Source organism: Octopus sinensis, linkage group LG7 (assembly GCF_006345805.1).
Source record: "Octopus sinensis linkage group LG7, ASM634580v1, whole genome shotgun sequence".
NCBI lineage: Eukaryota > Metazoa > Mollusca > Cephalopoda > Octopoda > Octopodidae > Octopus > Octopus sinensis.
The window spans coordinates 82,354,893-82,375,095 of NC_043003.1; the positions used below are offsets into that span (position 1 = coordinate 82,354,893).

General features: G+C 34.4%; 1 long non-coding RNA gene across 1 annotated transcript; it reads left to right on the plus strand.

Annotated features, from left to right (window-relative positions):
* Positions 1–2,213: 2,213 nt before the first annotated feature.
* LOC118764286 lies at positions 2,214–19,867 on the plus strand. Its single transcript, XR_005000086.1, has 3 exons — positions 2,214–2,234; positions 4,388–4,395; positions 19,747–19,867. It is a non-coding gene; the product is annotated as an uncharacterized LOC118764286 (long non-coding RNA).
* The last annotated feature ends 336 nt before the right edge of the window (positions 19,868–20,203 follow it).

The following is a 20,203-nucleotide window of genomic DNA, read 5'->3' on the forward strand; positions in this document are numbered from 1 at the left end:
TATATATATATATATATATATATATATATTATATATATATATTAAATTATATTTATTAATTAATTATTTTATTGTTCTAGTTTATTTTTAGCCTGATGAGTGACTATATCGAAGTGATTTCTCTACTACTATAATAATTTCTTAAATATAGCCACGAAACACGTGTTGTTATTCTATAAATTATATACGTTTTTATTATTTTTTTTTTGCAATTTACTTAATCATTGACATTTTATTGTTATTTTAATTTTAATATTTCTATTATATGTAATTTTCTAGATGGTGTAATTTAACTGTTCATTTTGAATTGATAAAAGATGTTTTTTTTCTTCAAATTTTTATATATATTATATTATGTGAAATTTGATTTAGTGTTTCTAAATTGGAATTTTTTTCCTTGTAAGTTTGGATTTTATTCCCTCAAATTATTATAATTATTATATATATATATATATATATATATATATATATATATATATATATATTATATATATATATATATATATATATATATATAATATATATATATATATATATATATATAATATATATATATATTATGTGAAATAGAAAGATGAATAATCTTGTAGTAGATTAATCAAAAGTTTAACCGATACCTTAGTAGCAAAAATCACAGCAGTAAACAGCACGGTTGGAGGTACACCATATGGTGTTGCAACCGTGCGTTGGTGCGGATAATTGAAATTAAAACATTATTGGTGAATTGAAGAAATGGAGCTGAACGCAGATTGAACAGAAATCGTTTTATTTCATTCTACACGTGTTTCGAAAGGCACAAATTACCAAAATCCGATTGAATAATGGGACCATATTGTGTCTTTCTCTTCAGGAAGAAAATAGGAAATCCGTTGGAAAAACAAAAACAGAACAGAGGCGGAGCAAAAACAAATCGAACTATGCCCCTAAGAGCCCATGGCGAAAACTTTCTGTTCAATCTGCATTCAGCTCCATTTCTTCAATTCACCAATAATGTTTTATATATATATATATATATATATACGCGCGTGCACGTTGTAAAATATATGCTGAAACTCCTGAGATGCACTTCTAATAGACTTAGCTATTGAAAGCTACAAATACATTTTAAGAATCTGCACTTGACTACCATACTCAAGATAAGTGAATATTTCACCTTGGGATTAAGTTGGCAGGCATATAATTTGTAAAATCGTTGACGTGATAGCTTCATTATTAGAAGATATGGTTGAAAAACAAATGAAAACCCATCAGTGGGTATGTTATTTCTATCTGCTCAAGAAAATTTTTTTATCAGTGATAAGATATATTAAGTTCTAGAATAGAACGAGCAATGTCTAACAAGATATCCGGAAAAATTTCAATTACATCTGAAAAAGTCATAATCACAATGTAATCTCTAATCAAAAAATATATATGAAATGGACTAGCAGTCATTTTATATCTAGGGAATCTCCACCACTTCTAACAAAAACTTATGTTGCACTAAGTAGCATTAACTTCCCTGTCAATGTGTAAATACTAAATTACAAATTAAATATAAAAATGATATTTTAACCCTACTAAAATCATCTCTTTTAATGAAACAAGTATTCCTTCTCATTTCTTTCAATCAGTCTTTCTAAACTAGATTTACATATCTCTAGTAGATATATATTAAATCTTCTCCTGAAATTTAGAACTGATATCTGTATTAGAAGTCTGAAATACTATAAGTGCTGGACATAATAGTCTCAACATTCTCTAGGATCGGAAAACTGCTTTTATATCCAATTTTATATATGCGAATACTAACCATCTACAGTTAAACTAACCCTTTTATACAGTGTTAACTATGCTAAATATAGCACTTTAAAGAACCACACGTCAAAATCATTAATCAATAGCCTATATACCGCTTCAGAAACCATCGACTGTCGTCAAAGGTTTAGCGTACATTATTTTCAGTTGATCAGTACCTTAGAGTTGTTAAACTCTTACTCATTACCTTATCTCTTTATCTTTTTTAAAATCTGTGTTGCAGTCAATAAACTGTGGACATGCCAGAGCACTGCCTTGAAGAATTTTAGTCGAGGGAATCGACACCAGTAATCTTTTAAAGCATGGATCTTTTTATGTCTCTTTTGACCTTAAGCACACCAACACCGATTGTCAAGTGGTGGTAGGAGACAAACACAGGCATAGGCATAGACCCCTTCCACACACATACATACATGTGTATGTGTGTGTGTGTGTGTGTGTGTGTGTATGTGTGTTTATGTCTGTGTTTGTATCCTACCACTACTTGATAGTTGACAACTGATCTAATGAAAAATGTGAGCGCTAAACCTTTGACAACTATAGATGCTTTCTGAAGCGATCTATAGGTTGTTGATTAATGATTCCAAGTAGGTGTAGGCCATAATTTTGTAAAAATAGTTCTATGAGAAACAGAAATATAATCTTTAAGGCAGTCGAGACTTATATGGTATTTATATAATATATTCCTGCACAATGGTTTGATGATTATTTTCTCCCTTGAGAGAGATTTTATAATGGCTGGTAAAATTGTAACATTTTGACTTGTGTGTAATATATTTAGAATAGCTACAGTGTATACAAGAGTTTGTTTAAGTGTAGATGGTTAGTTTTCGGATTTATAAAACTGGATAGAAGAGCAGTTTTCCGATCTCAGAGAATGTTAAGACTATTATGTCTAGCACTCATAATATTCCAGATTTCTAATACAGCTATTTATTATATATTTTGAGAGAAGATTTGATATAGCTCTTCAACACATAACTAAATCTAGTTTCGAAGGACTAATTAATCGGATAGAGAAACAGGAAAAGGAATGTTACTTTTTATGTTTCATTAAATGGAAATAAGTCTTTGGGAGTGTTAAAATATTATTTCCATCTTCAATTCATAAATTAGTTTTTACGCCCTTGACAGGGAAATTAATGCCATTCAGTGCAATGTGATAGGTTTGTTAGAAGTGGTGGAGATTCCCGCAGATAGAAAATTATTTCTAGTTCATTTCATATACATTTTTCGATTAGAGATTACATTGAGATTATTACTTTTTCAGACGTAGTTGAAATTATTCCAGAGATCATGTTAGAAAAATTGCTGCTAATTGCTAAGAACTTAATATCTTATAACTGATAGAAATAGAGATCTGTTCAGTTTGGTTCACAGATATTTTAACTAATCTTTTCACAAAACAGTTAGAAATTTCGTATACTGGTGTAATTTCTCACGCAGAACACGGTTTACTTTGAACCTTTTGAACAAAATTTTGTATTTTAGAAGTTATTTCGTGTTAAATAAAGTTCTCGTATTCGGGCAATTTTAACTAATCAACGACATGTATTCATTTAAAGAAAGCTACTGCTGCTTGCGATAGTAATCGAAGTGGAACAACTCCGGGTCATCTCTATTAAATGTTACCACTCTGTTCTATTTTATTTTTTGGTTACTGCATGTGTTGCATATTGCATGCGGTTTTTAAAATTAATATTTTGGTTCTCGCGTCGGAGTAACCAGTAGGCACCGAAGAATCAACAAGGAAGAAATATTATTTACATATATTTATTATTTACCCGACATCGGTATTTAAGCCCCAGGGCCGAATTTGGGGAGACATTTTGGTTCTATCCACAAATAGAGCGCAACGGTGTTTAAAAGACCTATAGAGCTACGGGTCCGCAGCTAGCTTTCTTGTTGTTGACGTTTATGTAGTTTCAAAATTCCTTATTTTACAACTATGAGATGTATTGTTATTGTTATGATTTTATCTTATTATAATCAACAACAAACATATTTTGTCAATATAAAAGTATTTATTAGATTAAAAATAGCATTATCCAAGCATGAAGGTAAAACAAAACAAATATGCTTTTTTTTCTTCCAGGCACCAATATACTGTAGCCGCAGTCTTTCACGTTGTTCACCAACCGATGTTTACTCTGAAAAAAATCAGTGGAATCAGTCGATCTCCAGACACAAATTATTTTCCTCCTGAAACTTATAAAAAGATACACATATTAGGCGCACCTTTCTATATGCTGCAGCTAAATTTTCCAGATGAAAACTACCGACTTATACACCGGAAAATACAGTATCAACTACCAATTGCTGGTTGGTAGTTGATTGTGTAGAAGGGCTGTCCACCAGTAGAGAGGAATAGAGTCAAGAATGCAAGGTGCTGACTAGAAAGGAAGAAAGGATAGCATACGAAGAGTGGTGACATTGAATAGAGATGACCCGCAAGTTGTACCTCTTCGATTACTATCGCAAACAGCAGTAACTTTCTTCAACTGAATGCACGTCATTGATTGGTTAAAATTATCCAAATACGACAAATTTAACACGAAATAACTTCTAAAATACGAAATTTTGTCAAAAGTGTTCAAAGTAAACCGTGTTCTGTGTGAGAAATTATACCAGTATACAGAGTTTTAAAGTTAAAAAATATAATTGAAAAATCTGTGAGCCAGACTGAACAGATCCAGACACAGCATACCCGTTGAAGGATTTTCATTTGTTTTCAAACTTATCTTCTAATAGCTAAGCCGTCGTGACAATGGTTTTGAAAACTGCATCCCTACCATCTTACTCACGTGGAGCATAGTAGTCAAACGGTGTTTCTTACAAAGTATTTGGCGATTTCAGTTAAGTTTATTATATATACGATGGGCTTCTTTCAGTTTTCACCTCCAAATCCACTTACCAGGCTTTGGTCGACCATAAGCTACAGTAGAAGACACTTACCTAAGATACCGAGCAGTGGTATTCAACCCAGAACTATGTGTTTGGTAACTAAACTGCCTACCACACAGCCATGCCAGTGCTTATTTTATAATAGAATATCTGTATATGAAACCAAATAAAAACCACTTTACATAGCTAAACAACGTAAACACCCTACGAAAATATAATTGGAACGCCTCTTCCTATATTCTATTGAACATGTACTTAATGTTGCAAAGATATCTTTGAAAACGAAATAGTTTCGCCGATTAAACTATGATCGTTAACACTTATACTGAACGTAAACTAGTATATACTCATACTAAAGGCAAACTAGAACTAAGCAGAAACTCTAATTGATATAATTCTCAAAATTATGTCACAGCATCTATAATTAAAATTTTCTTTCAACTATTATTTGAATAATTTTCACCCATCTGACATATTCAGAAGTCTTGTTTTGTCCTAGGCAATAGCCCGGTCAAAAATTTAGTATAGTGACCTTCATTTAATACTAATTCTCCTTTCTCTTGCAATCTTGCAATTCTGAATGGCAACGAATGAATAGATATTTGGTGAGGGTTTGATAATAAATTTATCTTCCAATAGTTGCGGATTAAAATCTTCTAGTACAACATTGGAAAATATGCTTTGATAGAATGTCTATTTCTAAAGTTTACAAGGTTATAGCTCGTTATGTTAACTACGTTCACTAAACGACATTATTAAATATATATTCCGGATTAATTATTCATTTCATAAACAAATGTTTCAGAACATGAATTCTGTTGTTCTTCACAAGGAGAATGAAAAAAAGCAACAGAAGATCGTAGAAATGATACGGGTGCCATATTCAGATTTATGCTTGATGCGAATGTTAAAACCGAAGCTTTTTGAATCGTACATAAATATGCATTTTGTATTGCAGAATAGTCAATGATCCTTGTAGAAATAGCTACTTACTATTATAAAAGGGGAAGGATATGTTAGACAATATTGTGTATTATACATAAACTCGAGGAGATAATCATATCTGAGACGACATTCATCAAAGCTTTACACGATAAAGTTGTACCTGAGGATAATCAACATTAAAATTGTGGTTCAAAGTGAGATCATTTAGTTCAGGAGAATAACAAATTAAAGTTTACTCTTGTAATAAATTTATTCGCCGAATAATTGACCTATGATGCGAAAGCAGGACTAATTTCGATTTATTCAATGTGTTTGTTTATGTTCAGAAAGTAATATTAAGCGTCACATACATATTCAAGCATTTCTGTCGTCACCGTTCTTTTGCTGATGCGATATAAAACGACAACATATATTCTAAAATATTGCAGTTTTCATCAAAGGGGATTTTATAACATCTGTGCTGCCAATCCGATTATATAGAAAGATTGTTCTCTAACATGTAAACACATATTCTCTAAGAATATGAGGAAATATTTGGATCACGCATCAAGTAAAGCAGCGACGTTTTGCTCAACTATTAAATATATTATCAGACCATGCATACTGCACCACAATTACATTATCTTTGAACGATTTCGTAGCAAAGTACACATCGATAAAGGATTTTAATTAAAATAGATACATTACAAGGGATGTAATATCGATTTAGATCAATTATATATTAAAACATAAAGTCAAACATTATCTCAAAGCTCATATATATATGCATAATACATACACAAATATGTATGTATGTCAGTGTGTGTATATGTATAAATATATATATATATATGTAGATAGGTAGATAGATATAGATAGATAGATAGACACACACGCACACACACACACACACACACACACACACACACATATATATATATATATATATATATATATATAAGTGTACATATGTGTGCATTGGTGTGTGAATGTATGTATTTTTGCATTGAATTTAACTTAATCCATCAATATTTGATATGTAAATGATTATAAAATATTAAATCTATATTTGTTGTTCTTATTTATCTAAAACGCTTATACGTGTGCCATATTAAGGAACAGTCAGTAGGTGCAGTGATATGAAATTCACTTACATTTATTTTCCCTTTTCAAAATATGTATTTCCATTAAATCTAAAGTTTAAATGAATTTACCTCTAAATGTCATATTTACATAAATGTTGCATTGTATTAAGACACTGTGCTGCATGTTTTGTTAATTTATTACATTCTAACATATAGAATCATTTATAATTTGAAGAAATTATATTATTTCCTTTAACTATGAACGCGTACATTTCAGACTAATTGAAAGTAACGATTAACATCAAACTTCCAGTTTATATAGTTGCTCCTGATGTTGACTAGTTTTATTCATCAAATGTCCTAACAGGTGAAAAATATTCACACAACCTAGAAAGTTAATATTTTAATAAGAAAATTCACTTTACGTGTAAATAAACTACAATCTATCTCTCATAATTTATCTTTCAACATTGCCAGATCTTAGTTGCCAGGTAATACATAATACTTTTCAACATTCAATACTTTTCTCTATCCAACACTGTACATTAATTCTCTATCTTAAATTTAAATCATATTTTTATATTTTTTCACATATTTATGTATTTTTGTCTCTAAATAAATCCGATGGAACTTTCTCATAAATTAGATGAATACTACATCTTTGACTTCATACTTATAGCACTATCTACATGACAGATAAGTAATCTTACAATAATTTATGTTTGGTTTCATAACAATGTTCAATGACACATAGTACATCCACTTTGTGTTCTGTAATTTATTATACTCCAAAGAAATAGTTATAAGAAATTTAACCCAATGATTAAGAAGTTCGCTTCACACCAGCATCTTCCCGGATTTGATTTCTTACACATATTTCTTGGCATCATGGAGATATGTCATGTTTTATATTCTCGGGTCGAATCCTTCCTTGCAGGTTCAATTGAGCAGGCGGAAACTGTATAAAAGCTTGTCGGGTAGATTAAGTCTGTAGTTCAAAATCCACACTCTCACACTCTTGTCATACTCTGTGTCACGTACTCATAGCAGCAATACAAATGGAAACAGTTCTCTCTACCATACCCTCTCTCTCTCCCTCACTCTCTCTCTATATGTATCTATCTATATCTATCTATCTATCTTTCTTTTTATTCATCTATCTTTTACATTCAAATAAGTGTGATGTGGTAATTGGTTTGCTGAAATGCTTTCAGAGTTTCGTTACATAGATAAATATACTTACATCACAATTTATAATGATGATTAAATAATGTTGTCGATTACCTAGCAAGCTTTTTGTCCTTGTCAGAGTTCATCGTCGACGAAAAGGTTTGGTGTTAATCGCTTGAACTCAAGAGTTACTGTCGATGCCAAAATGAGTGCTTTTTTCTTCAAACCTGTTTGGGAGGAATAGATTTTGAAGAGGTGATGGGAAAATAGCCGAGATATATGCATGGGAATTCTGCTTAGTAGTGAATAAAGGTGAGTAAGTTAATGGTGTCGACAGGCAAAAGTGTAACAGCAATTGATGCATTGGAGTTGGTCAAAGTAGATTACAATATTGGGTTGAAATTTATAAATTGAGGAATGATAAAGATAATTTTCTCCTTGGTAATTGACCTGCAAGCGAGGCAATCATCGATATAGCAGCAACAAAGCTCGGATCTTGGCTTGATGCAACGGAAGCAAATGCTAGTCACATTGTGTTCTATGAGATGCAATATTAGGTAGACAATAGGCTTAGGCTTAGTTCAATATCATACTTAAGAAGGGATTTGTAAAAGTTTAATATATATACATATAGTATATCGTCGAAAAATGTAATATAACGAATGCATTTTAATTATTTCAGAAATTACGGGAATGGATAGCTGCAGTCTTGATTTTTATGTGTTTGACAGAGAAATATTTTGTGAATGTGACCAACGATACAATCACAGAAGTGTTGTTTGAAAATGTGAAGATATAAAAGCATCTAAATAGCATTTCATGTAGAACAATGCATCCAGAAAGCAACATATTTGGGAAACTGGAGACTCGTTTTCAGGCTTCCATAGGAAAATTTAATAATCATTGAAATGTTCAAAATGATATTGCAATATAATTCTCGAATTCGTTTCCTATGAGATTAAAAAATGTAGATTCAACATTTAATATTTTTCTTTTCAATATTTAGGCTATAAAATATTGGACTTGTACATTTTATGATAATAAAGTAATATAATGAAGAAAAAATGATTCAGTAATCTTACAGCTAAATATGTGAATGCGAATTATACCAAAGATAGTAAATCATGAATACTGCAGAAGATTTAATTGGATTAAGAAAAAGAGGTAATTTGGTTAAAAGTCTATTTCCACTCCAGTTATTTAACTATCGAATAAAGATCAAGATATTTTTAATTTAATATAACGAGTAGTTTAAAATGAAATAGTGATATCATTATGTCAAGTTATTTGAAAAATTGGTTAACGTAGATGCCTTATAGAAAAATAAAACTTTTCGTGTCTATTAGATATCGAATTTAATCGTTATATCTAAGAAAGTATATCTGTCTTGAACAACAGCCAAATGAGAACACTTATAGTAGTGCAAGATATATTTTTAAATGTACATTATATATGAATAAATATACGTATGACTACTTGCGTGAATGTATGTGTGGGAGTTATTTTTGTGGAGAATAATCAAAGGAATTTATCATCTTTAAGCAGACTGTTTTGAAAATAGAGTTGCTAAATTTTGAGACAATCATTTCTTTTTCGAATTTAATGAAATTAGGAGTTTCATAAGACCCATAAACGTCCTTATTAAATATACTAACAATCAAAAGCATTCCAGTTATGTTTTTCTTATCTATTTTGTTGGTACAGTGCAGTTAAGATCACCTTATTTCATTATATCAGTGATAAAGACATATAGAGTCTGGTCTAAAGGAAACTGGCCGCCCTACATCTCTACATCTATTCGGATCAATGGCTGTAGAAAATACTTATGAAGACTGATATCTACATGGCCATGTTACTCTGCAGCAGCAACAGCTGTGGAGGCGCAATGGCCCAGTGGTAAGGGCAGCGGACTCGCGGTTGGAGGATCGCTGTTCCGATTCCCAGACCGGGCGTTGTGTGTGTTTATTGAGCGAAAACACCTAAAGCTCCACGAGGCTCCGGTAGGGCGTGGTGGCGACCCCTGTTGTACTCTTTCACTACAACTTTCCCTCACTCTTTCTACCTGTTTCTTGTCCCCGACTTTCTACGCATCCGCTGAGCCTGGATGCGCATTCATCCACCCGTCGATGCTCTCGATGTCGGGGGTTGACCTGCTTTCTCTTCTGCGGGTCTTACGAATAGCAAAGAACCACGTTTTGGACTTCTACCACTAACTGGGATCAAGACCGCTTCGCTCAACAAACAAAGAAACAGCAACAGCTAAACAAAAGACGCAGCAGTAGTAGTGATGGTGCGAGGAGTGGGTATGGGAACGAGCAAGTGGAATACATACAAGCATTTAAATTCTTACTACTACTATTATTTCTTACTGTACATTTTTGATTGCCATATGGATTATTGCAATTACTAGTGATAATTATAGTGATTATAATTATCATTAACAATATGAGTGTTTTATACGTGCAACTCTTACAGAAATGAAAATATTTCAATAGTCAACACTTCTCTCAACACTGAAATTGTACATTAATAACGATAAAATAGCAGAATATTCCATGTAATTGACTACAGGCCTAATCGCTAATAAATTAAGCTTGAATACACATAATGTGGTGAACGCAATAACTTAAATTAATCTAGATTATATCTGAGATGAGGAAAATAAATATTGCTGAATAATGCTGAAATATACCTAATAAAACCATGGCGGACAACGCAGAAAAAAGAACGTTTTTAAATGAGCTTTTAAATATCAGGATTCAAAAATATCAAAATTGTAAATAAACAATACAAAGGGGAAAGTTGACTTTATATTAGCGTGGTTAACAACTTCAGACTAATTACATCTCCTCAGCGAAGCATGATTATTAACCTCCCTGCCAATTTATGAGAAGGCAATATGTGTTTGTGTGCGCGCGCGCGTGCGTGTGTGTGTGTGTATGTGTGTGTGTGTTATTATGTATGTATATATATACGTGTGAAATGTGCATAAATCTCGAAAGAAATAAGAGGAATATCACTTGTCTGGAAAATGAAAGATAAAATAGGCACTACAACATTGAATCTGGCGAGTACGATTACTATAATTAATCAAAAGTATAGCCAGGGCATCGCAATATTACACTTATATTGACACTTAAATATGATTAAACTACAATTTTGTTACCCAATATTTTGATGAAAGATACTAACAATGTCAAAACTATGAAGCAGGATAACTGAAGGTTTACGAAAAAAGAATGTAAATCCTACACAGCAGAAGTATATAATAAAAGTCAATGAAACAATCTACCAACTAAAAGGACGGTAATGGATGATATCAAATTAGGAGAAAAGGTTACTGAGGGTTTTGCTCGACGACAGAATGTCTTACCAAGTCCATGGCAAAACCTGGTGCTAGGTGTACAATCAAGAATATTTTTTGTACGTAGTCGAATTCATGTTATAAGCTGCAGATGAAAACTAGTAACACCCGCTGTAGACAATAAAAGGAAATTAGTAAACGAATACATAACATTGGGAAAACGTATTAAGACAACGTTGAAGAAATATCAATATATTTTAGTTCACAAATATGATGTCATATTAAATAAAGAGACATGTGTGTGGGAAGTGAATCTTACACAGATTCAACACAGATTCTTTCGGGAAAATGTTTTGAATAGAAACCATTACTTTACATCGAGTGAATTTCGACGTGTTTCGAAGTTAGTTGCTTGCAAAATAATAATGGAAAGAAATAGAAAACTTTTCACCTAGTAAAACTTGGTCATTATCCAATCCTCTCGGAGCTGTTTGACAAATTAATTAACAATGAACCAATGACTAAAACAACAATAACAATGGCTTCTAATTTAGGCACAAAGCCAGCAGATTTGATGGGGCAGAGTCGATACCATCAACACCTGTAATTGAGACTTACTTTATTTTATCGATCGATTTAAGGATGAATGATCATCTTAGCAAAATTTGAACTCAGAATATAAAGATTTGGAAGAAATATACAAAGATATATCTTCCGACATTCTCCTGATTTCCCAGGTCACCACCTACTATAGATACAAGGCCTAAAATTTTGGAGGAGGGGGCTAGTCAATAGCATCGACCGCAGTACGCAACTGGTTCTTTATTTTATCGAACCGGAAAGGATAAAAGGCAAAGTCAACCTTGGCGGAATTTTGAGTCAGAACGTAAAGACAGGAAACGCAGCTAAGCATTTTGACCAGTGTGCTAATGTTTCCACCAGCTCACCGACTCAGTTATGGTTTCAAAGTATGGCACAAGACCAGTAATGTCGGAAAAAGAGCTAAGTTGATTACACAGCATCAGCACCAGCGCTCAACAGGTACTTATATTATCGACCCCGAGAAGATCAGTGGCAAAGTCGACTTCGGTGGTATTTCAACTCAGAACGTAAATACGGACGTAATACCGCAAAAACTCTGCCCAGAATGCTGACGATTCTGCCAGCTCGCCGTCTTAATTATTTTTAATAAAATCAATATCTATTTTTTTTTGCCACCCAGTCTCACACAAACACAAAAACATTACAATACCAAGGTTTAAAAATAGGGAGTATTTTGCGGGTAAGCAAAATATAAACAAATGCAATATATTAGTAATAGAATTTTAAACAAGGAAAATTTCTCATTGAAGTGAAAGACTTCCATAGATTACCCGTGGAAACCCCACAATAGCAGTCTCTTAGAATATTCAGACAAGAGACTTTTCCAATTTGTCTTCCTCTGATGAGCGCTCTACACTTGAACCGTATTCGCCATCCTCCTTTTTGTCCGAGTTTGCTAGACGATCACAATTCCCTCTCCATCCATGAGAGCTTGACCAAATTGTAAAGCCTCTCTCATCAGTCATACCCACTAAAACCATCTTTTGCCATGACCACCGAACAAATCTTGGTCAAAGGAAGTCGATGAGATGGTCTTCATGTTGGACTCAGCGGATAGCCGAAACAATTGTGCTCGTGAAACAAATCAAGGACGCTGAAGTATTGATGGTAAACGGTCTGATTGTTATGCGTGTATTTTGGGTATGCCCCGCTGGCAGCACTACCGTACTTATAGAGTTTATCTGGAACCAGCACTTCTAGGCAAGTATTTGTGTGAGTTATCCATGGGCTCCGGATAAAAAAGTCCTCTGAAACAGAATAGCCACTTATTATCGCGTCATCCAGAGATTCTCCGAGAACGTCGTCGTTTTTGCCCACCACTATTCCTGCATACAATGTCAATGTAGACATCCTTCAGACCGCATTGTTTCGCTGGTATTGAGCTACGAACGCCTGACAACACTCCAGAGGCCAAGAACCCTGTCGCGACCTTCACTTGATGCAGAACTGCATCTCTCTCTCTGCCTATCTCTCTCTCTCTCTCTTTCTCTCTCTCTCTCTCTTTCTCTCTCTCAAAAACAAAACAAAAGCTGGGGAAATTGCATCTAACAAACAATAGTGACAACTATTCACAGTAGATGTTTTACTGGAGATACCGTAATCTCAGCTCACGTCAGTGCGTCATTATGACGCACTGACCCAGCACGCTTAGTAATGTCACTGACTGGAGTGAGTTGTTTCTTCTACTTTTAAATAATAATTGTATCTAATAATTGGAAAACAGTATACTCATAATATGAAGGAACACTATATCAACGCGTTCTGGAAAATATCCATTAACGTAGTTTCAATAATCTAGTATATAAAAATAATTAGCAGAGAGAAATTTTGAAAATTAATTTTGTAATTAATCTATAGATTCTTTTAACTCATCAAAGTAATCTATCTATTGCAAATTTTCAGTCTGCTCCCAAGTTAAATCAGCTCCAGACTGATCAAGTTCCCCGACATAAATATACAAAAGCTCTATGACATAGAAATCGTATCATACAGTCTCGAGTTGAAAAAGAAATGTGAATCTCTTACGCTAAAGACTACGAAAAATAGAAAAACTGCAATCTGAACTGCCATAGATAAAATGCCTCAAGTCCCCAAATAAAATAGAAAAACAAAACACAAACTGACAAGAAGTATTTGTTTCTAAACAAGTATACATACACAGACACAGACACAGACACACATGCTATATATATATATGAATGTATAAACGAGAAGCAGGTTTCTTAGTTTGACGCTTGGGAAGGTGAGAAAGTCTTTTACGTTTCGAGTCTGCGCTCTTCAAAAGAAAGGAACACGAGGAAATAAACAGAGTGAGAATAAAGAGAGAATAAAAATTGTGGATTTAGCTGTGTGTGTGTGTGTGTGTGTGTGTGTGTGTGTGTGTGTGTATGTGTGTGTGTGTGAACGCGCGTGGCTCACAACCCACAGTACAATATTTTCGTATTAAATTGAAAAGAAATTAACACTAATTCGTAAAACTTTGTGAACCCCACAAGAAGTTGATCAAAGGAATTACATTCTGAAAAACATATAAAATGATAAATATATATATAAGCAGACAAATACGAGTTCCACACCGATACCACCACCACCACCACCACCACCACAAACATTATACATATACTGTAAATCACTACAGATACGCATACTCTTTTTTTACTCTTTTACTTGTTTCAGTCATTTGACTGCAGCCATGCTGGAGCACCGCCTTTAGTCGAACAAATCGACCCCAGGACTTATTCTTTGTAAGCCCAGTACTTATTTTATCGGTCTCTTTTGCCGAACCGCTAAGTGACGGGGACGTAAACACACCAGCATCGGTTGTCAAGCAATGCTAGGGGGACAAACACAGACACACACACATATATATATATATATATACGACAGGCTTCTTTCAGTTTCCGTCTACGAAATCCACTCACAAGTCTTTGGTTGGCCCGGGGCTATAGCAGAAGACACCTGCCCAAGATGAAACGCAGTGGGACTGAACCCGCAAACATGTGGTTGGTTAGCAAGCTACTTACCACACAGCCACTCCTGCATATGTCAACAAACAACATAATTTGAGAACATAAGTCACAAAAATAGAGGTAACTTACAAAATATAAAGAAAAAGAAGATACAACATAGACGACCGAAGATTGACCAACAAAAGTCAAACTAGAGCACCTCAAGTACAATTAAGAACATAAGAGAGTAAAGGATTAGATTTATATCGACGAAAATAACACCCGAGTATAAAAGTGAATGATGAAATAGCAGTAACGATGGAGAAGAAAGAACTAGGTCTTTGCAAACTCTGTGAAAGTAATCACGTGCATCAGCGCTACGAATATAAATGAAATTGTTTATTTATGCAGCAGCGGTTTTAGTTGAAAAAACACTTGATACTCTCTCAGATTTCCTCGTTAAGACTATCAAAAGATAACATGAAAATATATAGAAAGAATGTAGATGAGTAAAGATCATTCAATCCTTAATGAATATATTGCGAAATGACACAATGGATTAACATGTATGGAGACAAACATTACAGAAATATAACATTATCGAAAAAAAAAAAATCGTTCCTGATATCAAAGACCACATGCTGAAAGAGATTGATCGTCGATAAACCGCTCAGAAATTGACGTTGTGCAGAGCCACAGCGATTCTTGGAACAAAAATATTCGACTCCAAATCAAAATGATTTTTATCAAGAACTGGGTGAAAATAAAACAGAAATGATACGTTAGAAGTACAAAAATATTGCAAATGTGTATATCATGCAAAAACTAATGTATGAATTCTGGTATGAATTCTGTAGCAGTTTTAGTAAAATTTTCAGATATATTCTAACCGAATTAGGGTACTTGGAAATGAGAGAAATCGAATTGCCACGAATGATGCTGATAAAAGCACAAAACGCAATATCTATTTCTTTACTACCCGCAAGGGGCTAAACACAGAGAGGACAAACAGGGAAAGACACACGGATTAATTCGACTATATCGGCCCCAGTGCGTAACTGGTACATAATTTATCGATCCCGAAAGGATGAAAGGCAAAGTTGACCTCGGCGGAATTTGAACTCAGAACGTAGCGGCAGACGAAATACCTATTTCTTTACTACCCACAAGGTGCTAAACACAGAGAGGGCAAACAGGGACAACCAAACGGATTAAGTCGATTATATCGACCCCAGTGCGTAACTGGTACTTAATTTATCGACCCCGAAAGAATGAAAGGCAAAGTCGACCTCGACGGGATTTGAACTCAGAACGTAACGGCAGACGAAATACGGCTACGCATTTCGCCCGGCGTGCTAACGTTTCTACCAGCTCACCGCCTTACATGACCAGTATTGGGTGGCTGTATCAGCTCAGGTAGACGTTAGAAAATAGAAACAGAAATAAGGTACAAGGAAAATTTTAAAATCGTTAGCTTGAGGTTAAGATATCTGACATACACACACACGCACATGCATACGTATTTATACACACGCACACACATATGTATACGCACATACACACACACACACACACATACGGTCGTAGAAAAATAGTTAAGAAAATACTGAAAGAAACTGAAACGATGCCCGAGTTGCTCCCTGAGGGGAAATCTATCTTTAACACTAAAGAAGCGCATAAAATTTTAATTCAATGTCAAAGAAACGGTAAACGCTAAAACGTAAAGAAACAATATATGATTTATAAAGCGTACAAAGACTTGACAGCAATACTATCGTGGAGGGAAAATAAAAACGCGATGAAAATGAAACGTATATCCATAAAAATAAATAAAATACAAATGCATACTGCAAAGTCTCAAGTAGCTGTAAATATCAATTTCTGATTATCACAACCATAATCAAAAAGAAAGAGGAAAATGGATGTTTGAATATGGATTGATTACAAGATGTTGGCAGCGCTCCCCATTGGTGACAATGCAATGTGTAATGGAAAACTTAGAAGAATTGTTGAAAATGTCAAGGGCAATAGTATGCAGTTTTGCAGAATTTCAAAATAAAACCTACAGAAGCGAAATTTTTCGATTATACTCTCTCGTGCTTTAACGCCGTCAAACAACATGATAAAAAAGGTTTTATTCGTGCAAAACTTTTATCGGAATATAACGAACCATAGTTTGCCTATAGATGAATTCAAACTGTGCGCTGCGACTCACATGATTATTCCAATTTAATAGAGTAATTCATATGAGATCTGCGTTGTAAAAATGCACCTAGGCAATCTCAACGAGAGGAACATCAAGAACAGTAATGTGAATTTAAATAAACAAGCATTAAAAAAAAGATATCAAGATACAAGCAAACAGAAATGGCACAAGAATAAATAAAATAGACAGGGCATTGCGCATACAAATGAATTAATCGAAATAAGGAATATTATGGAAGTTTAAGATTGATTATTAAAAGTCAGCTGAATGCAAGAATTGGGTAATAGGTACCTAGTTATTCATATCCATAGTAATATTTTCTGCTGGACACCAATTGAATTAGTAAGAGTATATATAAATTCGTGGAGGCGCGTGGCTTAGTGGTTAGGGTGTCAGCAACATGATCGTAAGATTGTGGTTTCGATTCCTGGATCGGGCGATGCGTTGTATTCTTGAGCAAAACACTGCCTTTCACATTGCTCCAGTCCACTCAGCTGGAAAAAATGAGTAACGCTGCAATCGATTGGCGTCCCGTCCAGCTGGGGAACACATACGCCATAGAAACCGGGAAACCGGTCCCATGAGCCTGGCTAGGCTTTAAAAAGGGTGCATTCATTTTTTTTTTATATATGTAAATGCAAGGAAAATTAATGAATGGAATTATAATATAGCACCTAATATTAGGTACAGTAAAATAGTTTTAATCGCACTCACAGTAGTTTACGGGATCTCTCAAGTAAAAAAAAGCAACTACTCAACTAATGTAAAACTTCCAAAATATCGCATATATAAAATATGAAGAAAATTTACAGACAGAAGTAAATAAAAAAATCATATGAGCAAGAACAATTTATTCCTCCAAGGGAGAAAACTCACACAAAACAGATGCAATGTAAACGAACAGGTGTTGAGAAGACAGAAAATTGTTGCAAAGCAGAAAAAATAACTGAACAAGGAACTAAAAGATTTGATACCAAATCTATGGTAATGGATGACCACTCATGGGTTATACCTTCGAAAATTGAACGACGAAAAAGTGAAAACTGTAGTATCAACACTGACTTGGAAGCACAATCCCGCACTAAATCAACGACGGCCTGATTTTGCTTGAAGGCGTAAGGCAAAATATATTTCACGGCGCAATACATATAAGGTTAAGGCGGAGTAGGTGGAAAATTAGAAAGACAATCACCGAGGCCGTTCGGTATTACTTATAAGAGCGTGCATAAAACCGATGCATGTGTGTGTGTGTGTGTGTGTGAGTCTGTTTGTTTGTGTGTGTACCTATACATATACATGGTGGTTGTCTACTCCTTATGCAGATATTGACCACCTCCTGTACCTACACCTTATAGCCATCATGGCATCTGATGTGGCTTTTTAAACCAGACAATGTTTTGAAAAGATTGCATATCCGGTTTGGACCACCAAGAGCTGCAGTTAAGTTCTGATCTTTGTGGATCATAAAATGTCTTTTGAGGCCTCCGTTGGATTTGGAGACCTTCTGACATACATTGCATTGAAAGGTGTGCACAGACATAGAAGTAGAATAGTTCGTGGAGGTTCGTTTTTCGTGGGTTCGCAAATGAGATTTCAGCCCAGCAAAAGAAAGACAAGGTCTATCACAAACTGTGCGCACAAAAAGGTCATTGTGATTCACCATCTCAATCGTAACATTCTTCTTTAAATCTCTCTTGAGCCTTGCATGCGTTATCCTGGCCTCTTCAAATGCTTTCACTCCACTCCACAATTTTGTTCGCCAACCAGTTCGATCCCAAGCAACGGTTTCTATTTCCAGTGTATCCATTCCAAGTGACTTCAAGAGCTTATACCGTCATATTTTTTTAGGATTACACCGATAGCATTTCCCCTCTGCAAGCTCATCATAAAACAACAGTTTGAGTGAGCGTTCATCTGCCTTTCAAACAATATGGCCACACCATCATTTGGATTTTCAAAATCATAGCTTTAAATGTGATGATACCTGTAAGTGCAAGGACATCTGTGTTTGGAGTAAAAGAACTCCATTTCAAGTTTAAAATGCGATGAAGGCATTTTTGATTAAACTGTTCTAACAATTTGAAATGTCTTTCATAACATGTCCATGGTTCAGAAGAATACAACAGGGATGGTAAGACAAATTATTTGTAAAGAGCCAAATTTGAGTTGTTATTTATGTCTTATATTTGTAAATCACGTGTTCTACATTTTTTGTATGTATGAATGAGCTACTCCGTGTCGGACACCGGAGTGATATTTGATTACTTTATAGAAACATTTTGTGTCGGTTTGGTGTTTGGAACAGAATAGCTTACCTCATGGGCAGGTAGAAGCTCTAGGATAGTAAGGTAATCTACATAGAAGAAGGAAATTTCCGAAATAAAATCTGAGGCTTTGGAAGTTCCTGGTTTTATCAATTTTAATGTTAGACCGGCGAAATTCTTCTTGGGTCAATAAGTGGGGGTTGTGCAGTGCAAGCTACACCCACTGAAAATTATTCATCTGCACAGTTACCTCTTGCACACCAAATCTTAATAAAATCATTGAATTGATTGTTTGGTAGAAACCTAAAGATATAGCTATACATACATACATACATACATACATACATACATACATACATACATACATATATACATATATATATATATATATATATATATATATATATATATATTATATATATATATATATATATATATATATATATATATACATATATGTCGATCCCGAAAGGATGATAGGCATAGTCAAACTCATAAACCATGAATGATATTGATTATAAAAGCCATAATAATATTGAAGTTGTGACCCCATTTGGTCATGAATTACCATGGGATTGCATCTAGAAAGTTACTCTCCGAGGCACAAGTCTGGGCAAGGTTGTTTATGGAAGACCAGCAGTCGCCCACGCATACCAACCTCCAGTCTCCACACCGCCAGTGTTATCCAAGAGAAAGACAAAGGCCGATACAGCTTGGCACCAGCAACGTCGCAGCTCATTTATTAACGTGCAAGTGGCTGAGCACTCCACAGGCACGTGTATCCTTAACGTAGTTCTCGGGGAGATTCAGTATGACACAGAGTGTGAAAAGGCTGACCTTTTGAAATACAGGCACAACAGAAGCAGGAACAAAGAGTGAGAGAAAGTTGTGGTGAAAGAGTACAGCAAGTTTCACCACCATCCCCTGCCAGAATCTCGTGGAGCTTTAGTTGTTTTTGCTCAATAAACACTCACAATGCCTGGTCTGGGAATCGAAAC